Source organism: Tyto alba, unplaced genomic scaffold (genome assembly GCF_018691265.1).
Source record: "Tyto alba isolate M040663 unplaced genomic scaffold, T.alba_DEE_v4.0 Super-Scaffold_1, whole genome shotgun sequence".
In the NCBI taxonomy this organism is placed as follows: Eukaryota; Metazoa; Chordata; class Aves; order Strigiformes; family Tytonidae; genus Tyto; species Tyto alba.
In genome coordinates, this window is record NW_024881261.1 from 2,370,104 (window position 1) to 2,385,594 (window position 15,491).

Here is a 15,491-nt window from a genome sequence, read left to right on the forward strand (position 1 = left end):
CATAGTAGATGGCTCGGAGTTTCTGTACGGTCGTCTTCTGCGAGAAAGTTCCTTTAATAAAGAGGCGTGCGGTGAAGGTTTCAGGTGCTTTATAAAACTTTGACTTCCCTCCTACTACAAGGCAAGAAAGCACAATAATGAATGCATGAATTGCCAATAAATCAAAGGCCTGCTTTTTTTTTAATTCCTATTTTGACATGTACATACATAGCATTTTTAAGAGATAGCTCCAAGGTAGCTTTTTGGTCCTTGATCAGATCATGAATTTAATTAATTCAGTGTAGACATGTCATAGATTTAAACCCTTTAGAATTACATTTTTAATACAGATCTAACATTTAATGTCCTTCTTCATTTTTTTCTGGCAAAGTAAAAAAAATCCTTTAATACTCTGGTAGCAATTTTTTCCTCTTATTATGAGACTGTGGCTCCTTCCTAATTATGTGGCTGCAAATTATTTACTGTAGTTTTAAATTAAGGAAGGAGACAAGTAATCCAGTGTAAAAAACACTGTTCCAACTTCAAGAAGAAATGAGTGTATGTGTTTAATTTCTCTTTAGGCATACAGCTGTACAGTCACTGTATAATGGAAGGTTTGAGACAAAATGGTCCCCCACCACCTTACCTCCGTGTAATGCAATTTAGCTTCATTAAATTACTGGAGGGCCAGTTACTTAAGCAGAATATTGATTTTCAGTCTGGGCCATGTTTAACATAATTCTGCGTAGGCAACAGCTAATTCTGCATTTGAATCTTGCACCCTAATGGAATTACACGATGCGGCTGACCATGGGCAAGGCAGGGCTGGGCTGGGGGCCGCTGCTCCCCCCCCGCCCGCCCCGCTGCCTTTAACCCCTTCCTCCTCCACGCTGGCTCCGCGCGCTTCAAACGCCCGCGCCAACAAATTTCTTGTTTCTTCCGCGGAGCTGCTGTCTTTCATCTGGGGATGTGTAGCCCCAAGCTAGGTTTTGGTACCGTAAAGTATCTGTGGGGCTATTATATTTCTCTTCAGCAACCTATATCCTGGTCTATATAGTAACAGAGCTGCACAGAGACAATGCGGAATAAGGGATTTCCTCCAATTCCTAACCCCAAATACCGTTTCCTAAACTTAACAATTAAAGGATGGATTTTCCTTTGATTAAAACCTAGAAAAATGAACAAACTCTTTGGCAGAAAAGGATGCTCTTTACATTGCTGGCTTGAAAGCTAGTCATTATTTTTATTTATTAGTCTGTTTAATGATGAGATACAGTTTACAAGCCATTGAATAATAATAATAATAATAATTTAAAATGGTTCCCTATGAGTTATAGTTTGTTGGTGTCTTAGAATTTAAATAGTGTGTGGGGAGAAATTGTGGTTATCACCCACGTTAATGGTGAGCATGGCAGAGGGGATGTGATGCTACTTCAGTAGGAGTAATGGGGTGTAAGATGGGCTCTCACAGACCTTAACTTTAAAAATCACTTGCTCACCGGAATCCCCTAAATTAATCAAAATAACAAAACACTGAAAAGACCAGCTAGGGCTTCAGCTGATGAAGGTTTTCATTATTTAAATTTAGAAGCTAAACTGTCCTCTCAGTTCTCAGTCCCTGGAGACTAAAACATTTCATCCTTCCACAAGTACCAAACACTGTCCCTGCTTGTTTGGGAAATTTTATGCAGAGTTGGGTTCATAAGACCATTTTTTTTTCAGAAATACTGCTGCATGGCAGAGAATTGCTTGAGGGCAGCTTAAAATGTTAGCTAGGAAGAGCCTTCGTTTTAAATGAACTTATCATGGCCACTCTTTTGTATGCAGCTCGTGCTCCACTCAGCTCCCCAAGAATAAATTAATTTAAAAAGTTTTTGCTATGGCATTGATGCTACAAAGAGTTGAGTTCTTGCTTAACCTGAGCGCTGTGCCCTACCCCGTTGACTTCAGTGATTTTCCTCAGCAGCTGTGAGTGTTTCCATTGATTCAGATCATGGCCCGTGTCCACCTACATCTGCCAAATCGACCCAAGATGCGGTGTGCGAAGAGGGCGTTGGGTTCAGGAGCCGGGGTCTCGCTCCACCCTAGCCATGTTTAGGTGTAGATGTTTGAGGAGCAGATTCGGGAAGTCAGAAGGAAGGCAGGAGAAGACAATCTTGGGTAAGGCTTTTGAACCTTCGTTTGGGTTGCAATAGCTCAATTACCAGAACAAGCTGATCAACGCCGGTGCCTAGGAGCGTGCCGTGTATCGTGAGCACCGAAGATGAATTTTGCTGTGGCTGAGAGCATGTTTAAGAGGAGGAATTTCTGCAAGTCCTTTAAAGTGACTTTGTCAGGTTTCATGCCTCATTGAAGAGAAGCTTTAAACTCAACTGGATAGCTCTTGAAAGAGAATGAACATCATCAAGCTTTGTTGGAGCCGCTGGTTGCAATAGGCGTGCCAGAGCAAAGCATGTGGATGGAAATGGGGCACGCAAGGCACCTGGCAAAGGGTTCTCCAGGCTCAGGCAGCTCCCAGAGATGGGGGGAAACACGAGTGGGTGAGGCACTGCCCCGGCTATGCTCATCACAGGAGCCAGGGCTCCCTGTGGCTCGTGGGGGGCAGCTCCCTGGGGACCCCTGGACAGCCTCGTCCCGGATCTGGTCGTGGTTTCCTGGTTTTGGTGGAGGCCTGAGGTTTTGCAGGGCCTGCTGCTGCTGCTGTCATCAGAACGCAAATTACAGATGGCCGGGGTGATGCTGCTCATGTTAATTCCCCGGGACTCTGCCTCTCACATGTTCTTTCCACTTTCCCTCGCAAGTACAATGGTGTAGTTCGCTATTATTTGAACTGCCTCCGTATTTCAGTCTGGGGGAAAATATGCAATATGCAAAACCAATTTGTCATTGGGAGTCAATAATTGGCATCAGGTGCATTACTTAGCATCCTGTCATGGATTTGGCATGTCACCTGATTGATAACTCTGTGCTTCCTCGTGACATTGAACATAATTTGTTCCCTATCACATTTGCACACATGGCCCGTGGTCCTTTGTTACTTACTGCATGCCCTATATCTTTGCATTTCATAGGTGGTAAAGGCGAGCGCTCCCTTCCCGGCGCCTTGGCGCTTCCCGTGCTGTCATATTTCTGATCCCGAAATGGTGGTGCAGCGGATGAACCCGTCTGTTTGGATTAGACGTGATGAAAGGGAGAGGGCAGGAGATACCCAGGGAGGCCTGCGCTGGTGGAAAGTGAATGAAAACAGCTAACTTAAATTCTTTCTCTCTTCAGATTTGCACTTTGTTATCCGCCACTTTTTGCCGCACTGATCCGGTGGCAAGGAGCTCCACTGATTTCAGAGGAGCTACTTACAGAAGCGGGTGTTAGCCGTTATATACAAGGTAGAAGAATCTGGCCATATATAATTAATATAAATATGTGCATAATTTAAAGCTGCCCCAGGAAAGCCTTAAATTACATGATAACCATGCAGACACTGGCCTAGGAAGGAAAACATAGGGAGTCTCTATTAGTGAAATTAATTATATGTAAGATTGTCTTCAATAACCATGTGGGAATGATTAAGTAATCAGTCAAATAAAAGATTTAATAAAAAATTCCCTATCAATTATACAAGAACACCCAGTAAAAATTAAGTAAAAATTATTTTCAATGCATTAATATTAACGTTAACAGTTCTGAAAATATTATAACATAATTAAGCGTAATTTCTTGAAGCAAAACATACTTATAATAGCAAAATAAACAAGCCCCCAAATAGTATTTCCTGAGGAAACTCAGCAGCTTGAGATGTGTGATGGCATACAGAGGTCTTGGATGAGGCCAGCTCAGACGAGCACCGGCAGAATGTGGGAAATGGGTCTGTGGTGGCCACGTCCAATGTGCAGGTCACACCTGCTTCTGTCCCAGGGTCCAGGCATCAAAAGGTAAAGAAAACCAACACAGCCGGTCTGCCAAAACAGGGGCAAAATGAGCTGGAGGTCTGGGATAACTTAGACTGCACCTAACACTACTCCAAACACAAACGTTGCATTCAATGTTTCTGATCTGGCTTTTTCTGGAGGATTTTCTGGGTCTTTATGCACCTTGTTTCTACCTTTCAGCATTTATTCCTTTTATTGTGGGACTGATAAAGTTCACTTTATCATTACTGTCACTCTCTGTGCCGCTAGGGATGGGAGCCATTTAATTTCCCACAGCTTTCTAAGAGCTGGGTATCTATTTTAGACATTACACTCAAGATATTTCTGTAGTTGATGAGGGAAGGGGATATTTTAGCCACCTCTTTAAAGATGAAATTCATTGTCCTGTGGAGTTATCTACTCCTCTTTATGGTTTAGATGGCTAACTTTTGCGAGAAGTCTAAATTTTTCACACGACTGAAGGTCAAGGTGAAAATACGCATCAAATAGAGAGGGCCAGAGCTCACTGAAGTCAATGAGAATATTTCTATTAACTTTAGTAGGTTTTAAACACAATGGCGCTGAAATTTCCTAAAGGTAAAATGCTCTGGTTACACTATAGGAATAGCTGTTGTGGGCTATATTAATAACCTGTCTGGTCCAACACCCTGTCCCATTGGCTAATAGCTGGTGTATAAGGACGAATATAGGAATAGGGAGACATATAGTGAGACTTGCCTGGAATGTTTTCCCATTTCCAGCAATTTGCATCTCGGGGACTTCCCGAGCCAGAGGTTGTGTTTAACAGCCTGTGAAGGACCATCTACACTGCAGAAAGTATCTGAAAGCAATGAAAACAACATAGATCAGCCAGAGTTCTGTGTTTGGCCTAAATTGCATCTTTTTTTTTCCCCTATAGAAACATTAGAATAGTGAGATTTGATCCAAGCATTCCTATGCGACTAAGAATGAGCAACTTTTTGTGAGGTCTTTCGCAATAAGATGCCATCAAACCAGCTAATAGATGCTGCAAGAGTCAGATTTTATTCCTAGATAACCATAGAAGTAGAATTTGTAGAAACAATTGGGAGTGAAAGACTTCACTTTTCAAATGAGAAAATAAATTGCTGTTTAAAAATGTGCTTACTAGAGACAAAGAAGGATAATAATAAAAAATAAAAAATCCTTCTTGGTTCATTTGAAGAGTCTTACAACAATTTTACAATAGTATGCTTTGTATTTCTCATAAACCAACATTTTCCTTTGGATGTACGACACAGCTAAATGAAATAAGGAAAGTTAGTGAATATGTTTTTCTGTAATTACCACAGTGTTTGTTCCTGCAGCAGGGTTCTGGGTACTCTGTTCTTCCAAAACCAAACAGAAAACTCTTTCTACCCCTCTCACAGTGAATGCTAAATAGAAAGGAATTGATTTCTACTTGGACTTGAAAATTTTTATTTATATTCAATATTTTACAGGCAGCAGCTTAAGTGGTAATTGTGCTTCTAAGTAATAGTTAATTAGTAAAAATTCTGGAGTTATATATATGTTCTACTAAGTTTCTTTGAGGTCTTGAATCTAGAGAGCGCTGTAATTTATTCAGCAAGGGTATATAGTTAAAATGATGTAGGGGTTTCTTTTTCTTTTTATCAAAATCTGAGAAATAACCTGCCAAACCAATCATTCTCTCCCAGGAGTCTTGCAGAAGGCCTGGATGTTAATTGCATTTAACCTAGAACAGCAGAGCATTTTTTTTTTCTTTATACAATAACTAATATGTAAACTACTGTTGCACTTTGAAATTACTTTCACTTAAATTCTATTATTGAAGCTCCACAGTGGAATATATCCAGGGTCCATTTCATTAAAAAAGACTAATTACACTGGAACCGTGCAACATACCCGCCAATCTTTCTCAATATGACTGAAAAATGAGCGTTCAAGAGATACAGCACACTTATTTGTCCTGGCATCCCTGAGAAAGGTTTATGTGAGGAGGCAGTCAAGGCCAGAAATGAAATTCTGATTGGTAATGAAGGGACACTTCTTTTTTCCCCATAATAGCAAGAATTTACATGGATTGGCTGACAGCTAAGACAGTGGAGCTATTACCTTCTAATTCCCATTGATAAAAAAACAAGTAAGCAAAAGGCAGTGCTGCAACACCAAACCGAAACACAGTGTGTACTTCCACTGTGTGACACTCTAATATTCTTTATATTTATTTATACAGACAACCTAAAATCTCCATAAATTTCCTGTTGGAGACTCACAATAAAATTACACCTTGCGTAACAAAAATATAAACTGGGAAGATGTGTCATGGGGTGGATTGTAGGATAACAAATGTGTAACATTCCTGTAGCGCTCCGCCAGCTTCCTCTGGTTTTGCGAATCAGAGGATGATCCCCAGCACTGGCAGTGATGCTCAGGAGGCAGTGCTGGGGAAGGACGAGGTGGGGGTTCCTCTGGATTTTGCTGGTAGATCTCCAGAAACTCCTATTTTTAACTTTGATTTGGGATTTTTGGAGACTGCTGGGGCATGGACAGCATTGGTGGGCGCTTGGGATGGAGCTGTGTGGGCTTGTGCCATGTCCCATGGGGGATGGCAATAGGTGAGCTGGGGTACATGTTTCTTTGGCTGTTGCAAATCATTTTTTGGCCTGAAATCTCATGGTTTTTTTTGGAGGAGCTGCTCTGCTAACAGGCATTTCTCCCAGCTCTTTGGAAATGACTTGCTTAACTAGTGGTGGGGCACGTCAGGTCCTTGCCAGCACTGAAATATTTGTCGTGATCGGGGCTCTGAAACGATGAAGTGCACCGGTTATACTAGAATCTGCTCAAGGTTTTGACAGCTTTTGTTTGCTACTTGGACTTTTCTGCTGACGTCTTTGATGGAGTGTAATAAAGGCATGTTACAGCATGCCTAAAATTTTGCTAGTGACACTGGATTGCGTGTCAGCACTGTTATTAACTCTCCTGGAACCTTAGCCAGGGTTTCACACTTGGAAGTTTCCTGTATAGACAGGCAGTGGAGGTACCTATGGCCAAACCCTATTCACGGATAGGGGAAATACTCCTAATTTGCATGTATAAATGCATTCAGCTTTTGTCCACCCAATAATGAAGGAATATGCCTATGGGAACCACTGTTCCCACCTTGCTCGGATCTGTGCTGCCCCTGCTCTACTGCCACCTGGGACAAGCTTTCTCAAGGGGGATGAGTTTTGCACCACAGAAAGCAATTTCTCTTCCCATGCTGGAAGGGCTGGAGTCTGCGGTGGGGTTGGCCATTCCCCAGCCAGGCTTCCTTGGAAACCAGCTGGGAAAAGAGGAAAAGCTAGGCTGAGGATGCCAGAATTTAAAAGTCCAGGTCCAAGGTGTGTCAGGGTTTGACACATGAAGCCCGGCTCTCTGTGCCACTCTCTTAGTGCCAGAAGTCATGACAGGAGTGAGAATAATACTCAATTCTTCCGTCTCACAGATTTATGCATCCCCGGATTTGACATAAGAGCAATTTCAGTTCTTTTTTTCCCCCATTGGGATAGTGAAAAATAAACACTTAGCACGAGAAGCAAGCCCATAAACATGTAGTCAGTCTGGTCCTCAAGTAAGGTCCATTAAAACATTGCAAAAACATTAAAGTTCATAACACGATGGTTTGTATTTCATTAGTAAGGTGTTCCTGCCAAAAATGTGAGACCTTTATAACTTGTTGGCACTGAAAGTACAACTGACCTTGTGCTGTACTGTAATAACTTCTTATTCTATAATCCATCTTCTCTAAACAGTTTTGTTTTGCCCTGAATGTACACAGTCAGGGAGTTTTGGGGAGGAACTTTGCCTCTGGCCCTGGCAGCAGCTGCAGAGCCCATAGCCACATTGTGATGCATGGGGTTGCATTTCCAGGAGGGCAGAAAAATGGGGGACAGGCAAAAGAAGTTCAGTCTGAAGTGATGGAGCTTGGGGACCAACACAGCATCCACGGATAGTTTGTCTGCTACGTGGTTTGGCTCTGTGATAGGAGACTGGGGTGTGTGCTTGTTGTCACTGGTGAAGAGGCATGATGTCCTTCAAGCAGAAGCAAGAGGACCCCACAAAAATTAAATTTCTCTTCACTATCTCCTGGTGTTTCTACGGAAGGTCACATAGGCTAAACTCTACTTGTAATACAGTCTAAATTTGTTGTAATATTTATGGGGCAGGGAGATTTTTTTTGTGCCATGTAAGAACAGGATATAGAAAAGTCCATGTCTTCCACACTACTGAAGCAATAATAATATTAATAATATTATTATTGATAATATTAATAATATTAATAATAATAGTATCGTTAAAAATATTAATATTAATAATAATAATAATTAATAAATAATAATATCAACAATGGTAATAATAATGATTATGATGATAATGTTTTCTGGTGTGAAGACAGAGGAATATGGGGTTTATAACTCTCCTAGCCTCCATCTTGCCAAGGCAGATAAAACAATTCTTGTTACATTGTCTAGGCAAAACTTGTTATCTTGATAAGTAAAGAGATAGAATATATTTTGTTAGTGGACCTTATTTTGTAAAATGCTTGTCTGGTAAACAACGTTCTGGGATAAAATATTCATCTGAAGGCTATCAATGGTTGTAAAGATGCCTTGGTGTATGCTGCACGCTCGGAGCTCTATCTGAATAATCTGAATGTCCCGATTCATTGATTTGTGCATTATGCTCATAACGACATTACATTTGAACTTGATATGAAATAAAAGGCTTTGGTCAGTCAATACTCTTCAAGAAAGCACTTCAAAGATTTTATAAAAGGGTCAATGACCTGTATGCTGAGATTGGACCTCAGTTGTCCAGGGAGAGCCCTCTCCGTACTTGGTCTTTGAACCTGCCCTCTCCCTCTTTCCCAAAGCACCACACAAAGCAATAACTTATTACAAGCCAGTGTTTTCAATTGTGCATACAAGGGAAAACATCAAAACAATGCAGCTGAAAATAATCCCTTCAGAGATGAAATTATGTTTTATTGTTTCTTTTACCAGGTGTACAGTACTCAATATTTAAAATTATTGTTCTGAATATACAGGTTTAGCCGGCTTGTCTTCCCCTGTCTCGCGTGCTTAGGCAGTGAGAAGCCCACTCCCGTCCACATTTCTTAAGAATTTAGCTTTCTTAAAAAATGAACATAGATTTTAAATATATTTCGAGTGGAGAGAGCAAGTGACAAGCGATTCACTTGCGGGTCTTTACAAACCATTCCTATGTTTGCTTTAGTCCCTCAAAGGTTTTGGGGTATTATTTTTGAATCAGAACTCCTCCCCACCAAGTGTTTCCCCAGGCTCTTTTGGAAGCATCTCTGATCGTGTGCCCTACCAAAATCCCACTCAGGAGAAACCCCACCAGTTCTGCCACCCCCAGCTTTGTCACCGTGGCACCAGCTTTGGAGTGGTGGAAGTAGAGGTCAAAATTCTTCAACTCGAGTCTTTTTTTTCTTTTTTTTTTTCCTTTTTTTTTTTAAAAAAAAAAAAAACATCCACTTATGTGATTTTACTAGGTCAGGCCGATTGAAAGCTTGCTCCTGCTCTGGGGCTACCAAAAATGTACATCAAAAGGGTGTAAGGCCATAATGTTCTTTCTGTCCAAGCATGTCTGGTCCTTGCTCTGTATCAACTTGGGTGCTGGTGGCATCCTTCAGCGAGACGTTTGTACACTGCCAAAATTTAGGGGCACTGCTGAGACAAAGGAGTTTGTTTGTAATCAGAATTCCTTTCATGAGGACTGTGATTTATAGACATTTCTAAAAGCAGAAGGACTCTGTGCCATTATTTAAAAGGCTAGGCTGCTCAGAGTTATTTATAAATACCAATACAACAGAAACAGTTTCTAACTTCAGGCAGAAAGATACTATTCATCATATAATTCAGTAGGAAAATAACAGATCTGTCGGAAGTGGCAGCAAAAGGATAGCATATTGATGCAGAATCGAATCTAGATAGAACAAGTGGTATTTTCCTCTTCTGAAATCAAACTGGAAAATGTAAAATTAGAGGAAATAAACAACCAATCGTCCCAACACCATTTTTTCCCGGTCAAGCAATGCAAAAAAACCCTAAAACTCACAATGGAGCAACTTCCATTTTAGATCAGTTTCTCCTCCTCTCGCATGGTCTATTTATTTTTATTGGTTTGTTTCTCATTAAATCCTTCAATTACTCTGCAGTGTAAAATGGTGAAATTATTGGCATGTGCCACTTTCATCATGTATTTGAGTTTGCTTATTACACTTGCAGAAAATGCTTGAATGGTATTAGGCTCTGCTGTGGATTGAGACAGAGTTAATAAATATTATTTGGTGTTTTTTTCCCTGAGAAGCACTGCTTTTCTTGATTGTTTTTTACAGTTGGATTGGGAATATTGATTTATTCACCACTGTTACAATAATTGTATACAAGGAACAAAAAATGCAGAGGTAACATTTCATCAGCTCAAACAGATTAATTAGTTGTAGTAGATTAGGCACAGTGTTACACAGAAAGATTTGCATTTAGAGGAAGAAAAAAGTTTTTTTTTTTTTAATCTTAAAAAAGGCAAGAGAATTTAATAGAGATGTGATACACTGAGCTGCTTGGCTTATTATTCAATCAGTGTTTCCAAATGAGTATTAAAGGGCAACTTTAAATATTAACTCTTCTTTCTAAAATAAAAATACGGTGTAATTGTTGAATGCATGGTATGGGGAAATCCTTACTTACCATACTTGTATAAGAAAAGTTAACTTGGTTTTGTATCCTAAATTTAAAATTGTACAGAAATTACAAATCAGTGTATAATAGAAGCACAGGTACTTAAAAATCCGCATTTCCTATCATGTATTCTCTCTGCATGGAAGCAAATATGTTGTTTATATTTTTCTCTTTGTGCACAGAATTAAGGCGAAGCTATGAGGAGGTAAATATTACTATCTTTTGTGTGAGGTTAGCTTGGCCGTGATACTGAAAATTATTCATTAAAGGTTATGAGGCATTAACAAGAGTTTAAAAAGTGTCCTGGTTGTTCCCTATTTGACCCCTTTCTGCAGGGAATTGAAATTTCCCAGTGCTCTGGACCACTGACACCACGAGGGTAATTAAGCAATTTCCCCCAAGGTTTCAAGTTTTAACATCTTTCAGTATTGAAATAGAGAAGAAAAACATTTTTTATCACTCATATTCTATAGAAATCTACAGAGAGCTACACAATGGGCCTTGCCTGACATGCTGATTTTCTTTTTAAACCATCTGTTAAATCATCCTGGCTTGCAACATATTAGACATTATAAATGCCCCTAATTTTTCAAAGCAGTGCACAAGGATTCAGCTGCTTGACTTTCAGTTTATGCCGTGCTATCCCACCCCAGCCATTGAGAGACATTAAACATACAGAGCCAGTTTCACAGCTCGGCTAATGCCGCTTTTTTTGTCAGCCTGGCAATGCAGAGCATCTTTCAATCTGGCTTAAAGGGCCACTGGAGGGATGCTCCACTGTCGCAGCATCCTTGAGCGGCACAGAGCTGCCACGGGCCCCTCCCTGGCCCTGCTCTCGGCCCCCTCCTCGCGCCGCCGGTGCCCACACAGCCCCCGGGACCCCCTCGGTCCCCCTCCGTGAACCCCGGGCGTGTGGCTGCTGGGGGGGGGGGGGGGGGGGGGGAGCCCGGGGGACAGCGGGTGCCATCTCCTGCCTTTGGGGAGCACCCTGGGGTACGTTCATCCCGGTCTAGGAGGAGAACCAAAAGCTGTTAAATTGTGTTTGCAGCCGGTGCCTGGTGGGGAATTGCAGATCTGGCCCCCGGGACCGATGCCGGGGCTGGGTGAGAGCCGTCCCGCGGGGCTGTGTGTGTCACCCTGGGATCACACAGGAGCTGCCGTGCGGGACGGGAAGGATGCTCGGGGCACCCCGTGTCCCCTTACACCAGGATCAGGAGCACAATGCCAGCCCCTTCACGCTCCGATATATTTATCTTCTTTTAACTCCGGCTGCTTTGGGTCATTTTCCCAACAATTTTCTCTGTTGCATGAATTCTATTTTGCTGCCTGTGCCTGGATGCCCAGGGAAGAAAGTGCGAGCTGCTCCCCCAGCATCTGTCCTCCCCAGATGTCAGGTCCCGCTTCCCAATGCGGCACCACAACTTGATCCTGAGGAGTGGTGCAGCCTTGGATCACAAATTAAAGGCCTTGTCAATACTGGGAGACATTAAAAAATAAAAAATAAATAAAAAAAAAAAAGGTCAAGGAAAGTTAGGCTTTAGCTATAAAACCACTGGCAGTATTCCCCTTAATCTGCCGTGCAGCATGCGCTGTTTCTCAGAGTGAAAATGTGGAACATCATGATGAAAACCTACATGCTGGTTTCTCTGCAACATACCCTCAAGGATGTCAAGGAAGAATTGATAAAATGATTTCAGTGAAGTACAGCTCAAAAAAAAAAAAAAAAAAAAGAAAAAAAAAGATCCGATCCGGTGTTTGCGAAGATGTTCGGCCAGCGTCCAGCAGCGTGCAGCAGTGCCCTGGGCGCTTTGGCAGGCTCTGACATGATAAAGGAAAATCTCCTTGTTGCATCACTGTACCAAAGGACGCTGTGCTTCTAAAAATAAGAAAACCAGGGCGCACAATGAATTTGAAAGTCTCCCGTCCCGTGCCGGGTGTTTCGACGAACGAACTTTTATTGCCTCTCAAAGTGCCACAGTCTGGCAAGGGGATGAGGAAACGCGGCTGCGCTTGCTCCTGCTTCTGCTACGTGACCTGACTTAAGTCCTTGATTTGGGGTCTCAGACCCTGGGTCTGTGCTCCCCAGCATTTTGTGAACAGGGGCAAGAAGACTTCTGGGGGAATTCTGCAGCAAGGGAAATGAGTAATAATCCTCTCTTCCTCCTCCACGTGATGGATTTATGAACTTTTGCCAAAAGTTTGTTGCATCCCACTGTATTTAACCTTCAGATGTGTCTTTCCACCAGACAGGGAACAAAATATTCCAGCTGCTATGAAAGATAATGATTAAGGTGATCTAACTCCAAAGATCAATAACATCTCTACAGGACCCTTCCAGGGTTTCTGTGATATCTTCTGTCTCATTAAAAATCATATTAAAAAATCCTGTTAAGGTAAAAGGGGATTTGATAATTCCTTCAATGCTATGGAGCAAGATTTATTAAACTTTTCTTCATCCGAACAATTCTTGGATGAAATAACTGAATAATAATGAGGTGGTTAATATTTGTTTATATATATTTAGGCAGTAACTAAGACCATCAGTAATTATAGTAACTAGGAAATGACTTTTTTTCAGAGATGCACACTTCAGACAATATATCTGCTCTCATTTATGAAAAATGTTCATAGCGTGTCATGTATATCTATTCAATTAAATTTGATTTTTTATTTATAAAATAAATAAAGTCCCTGAGATTGCCTTGTCAGACCTGCAGGTCCTCTCTTTCTGGGTTGGCTACAGCATCTTCCAACCTGCTCGTGCTGGCTCATCAGCCAGACCCACCACATTTTTTTGCAAGAATAACCAAGAACTGATTCTCCATCCTTCTGAAAGGGCCACGGCAGTTTGAATGCTGATATTCAGAAAATACAGTCACATCTTCCTCTGCAGGGTATTAAACTGGACAGGACTTTAAACTGCTATTATTTTCTGTAACATAAAAAAGGTTATTTCATGTCTCAGTTCTGTTATCCTTTGCCTTCTCAGATAGGCTGCTGCAGACCGGGGCGGTTGGTTGACCCAAAATAAGTTTCCTTCATGGGACCGATTTTTTATTAAAAGAAATATTAATGAAAGGTAGCGATGAGGAAAGATAGATGCGCCCAAAAAAAAAAGCAGAGAGAGCTAAATCCTGGAGCCAAGAATTGGCTCTGGACTTCAAAAAAATACCCATCGTAACAATTTCTACTCTTATTATTTCATGATAGCTAAATATGGCCACTGCTGAAAAACAGTTAAAATATAAATAGTATCAAGAAAAAGGAGGCTATCGCTCTGAAATACTCAGTGAGCAGATTTGCTTTAGAAATCAATGACATTTTTACCTAAACACTTTTCAAACAAGACTACATTTTTGATTAAATCCTGTGCATGGACACAAGACTCTAGCTGCTTTTCAAACTAATCAAGTGTTATACTTAAGACACAGGAAAATATTGTATTTCATTTCTACATCTTCTTTGTTCGTGACATAGCTATAAAATTTCTGCTTTTTCAGCCTTACAACTCTTGCAGCCTTTGGATGTTTTTGCACCTGTGAAGGTGTTTACTCAGCTATGAACACAATTATGACATGCAATAACAGTTGCCTTTCAAACAAGCATCTGGAAAACCAGGGGCAGTGTTGATTCAGACAGTGGCAGAATTTGGAAAGACTGTTAATGATAAGAACTGTAATTTCTTTCCGTGTGCAAGAAATCACAGGAAAAAAAAAAAAAAAAAAAAAAAAAAAAAAAAGACAAAAAGCAAGCTGTTTAACACCAGAGATTTTTTTAAGCAATTGAAATGCTGTCCCAACAAGTTATATGAAAAAACACTATTTTAATGTATTAACAATGTTTCCTTCCAGTAAATACACACAATGACTGATATTCATGGAGAAGCTTCATTTATAACGATTACAGAACTGCACCTATGCCAGATTTATGTGTTCACCCTTCTGTTACATCAAAGACAAAATGCTTCAAGAACACAGTTTGCATCGAGATCCCTAAATATTCAGAGGATCCTTCTGATAGATTTTAGGTACTTTTAGTTCCTGTCAGCAATTTAAGCATCTGTAGTGTTTGGGAGCATGTTCCTGACCATCGTTCACCAGGCAGATCTTTCATCCCATGGCGGGTTGTCCCACCACGAGGAGACCTTGTCCTGGAGAGCAGCAGGGACAGGACAGGTTGTCCCATCACGAGAAGACCTTGTCCTGGAGGGTGGAAGGGACAGGGCTCTGGTCTGGGAACTCCCCTGGGAATCCCCTGGGAACCTTCTTGGGTAAAGTTCTCTGCCTTCTCTGCCCATCAAAATGGTGACTTCAGAAGGGCGTCAGCCTGATGTGTCACTCAGCATCACTGATGTTATTTCTGGGTGGGGAAAAAAAAAAAAAGAAAACAATGCAAACATTGATGGCACAAGATAGATGTCTGTCCGAAAGACAACCAAGCCAGTGTCTATAATAACTCTGTACGTATCCATAATCTTTTGCAGGTTGTTGTTTCATATTTGGGGATAGGCTGAAAGGAAGAAAATGAGACGTGGGAACAAATTCTGCCAACCAGGAAATGGGTTGCTCCCAGGAAGGGCTGAAGATGCCCTTCAAACCCATCCCCGTTCCCAGCATCGTGCAGGCAGCAATTTGAGGAAATACCTTGTCTGTCCTCTTAAAGAGTTGCAGGAATGTGTCTGCGATTGATGTCCCTGCTGCGGAGCTGATCTGAACAAAGTAGCTGCTCTCAAGGGCAGGTAAGCGGCAAAAACATCAGGAACCGAGCAAATTTTCCCATGTCCTAAACATCCAGAGCCGGGTTGGGGAGCTGAGGCAGCAACACGCATGGTGATAAACCCCTGCACATGTGAGATCATAAC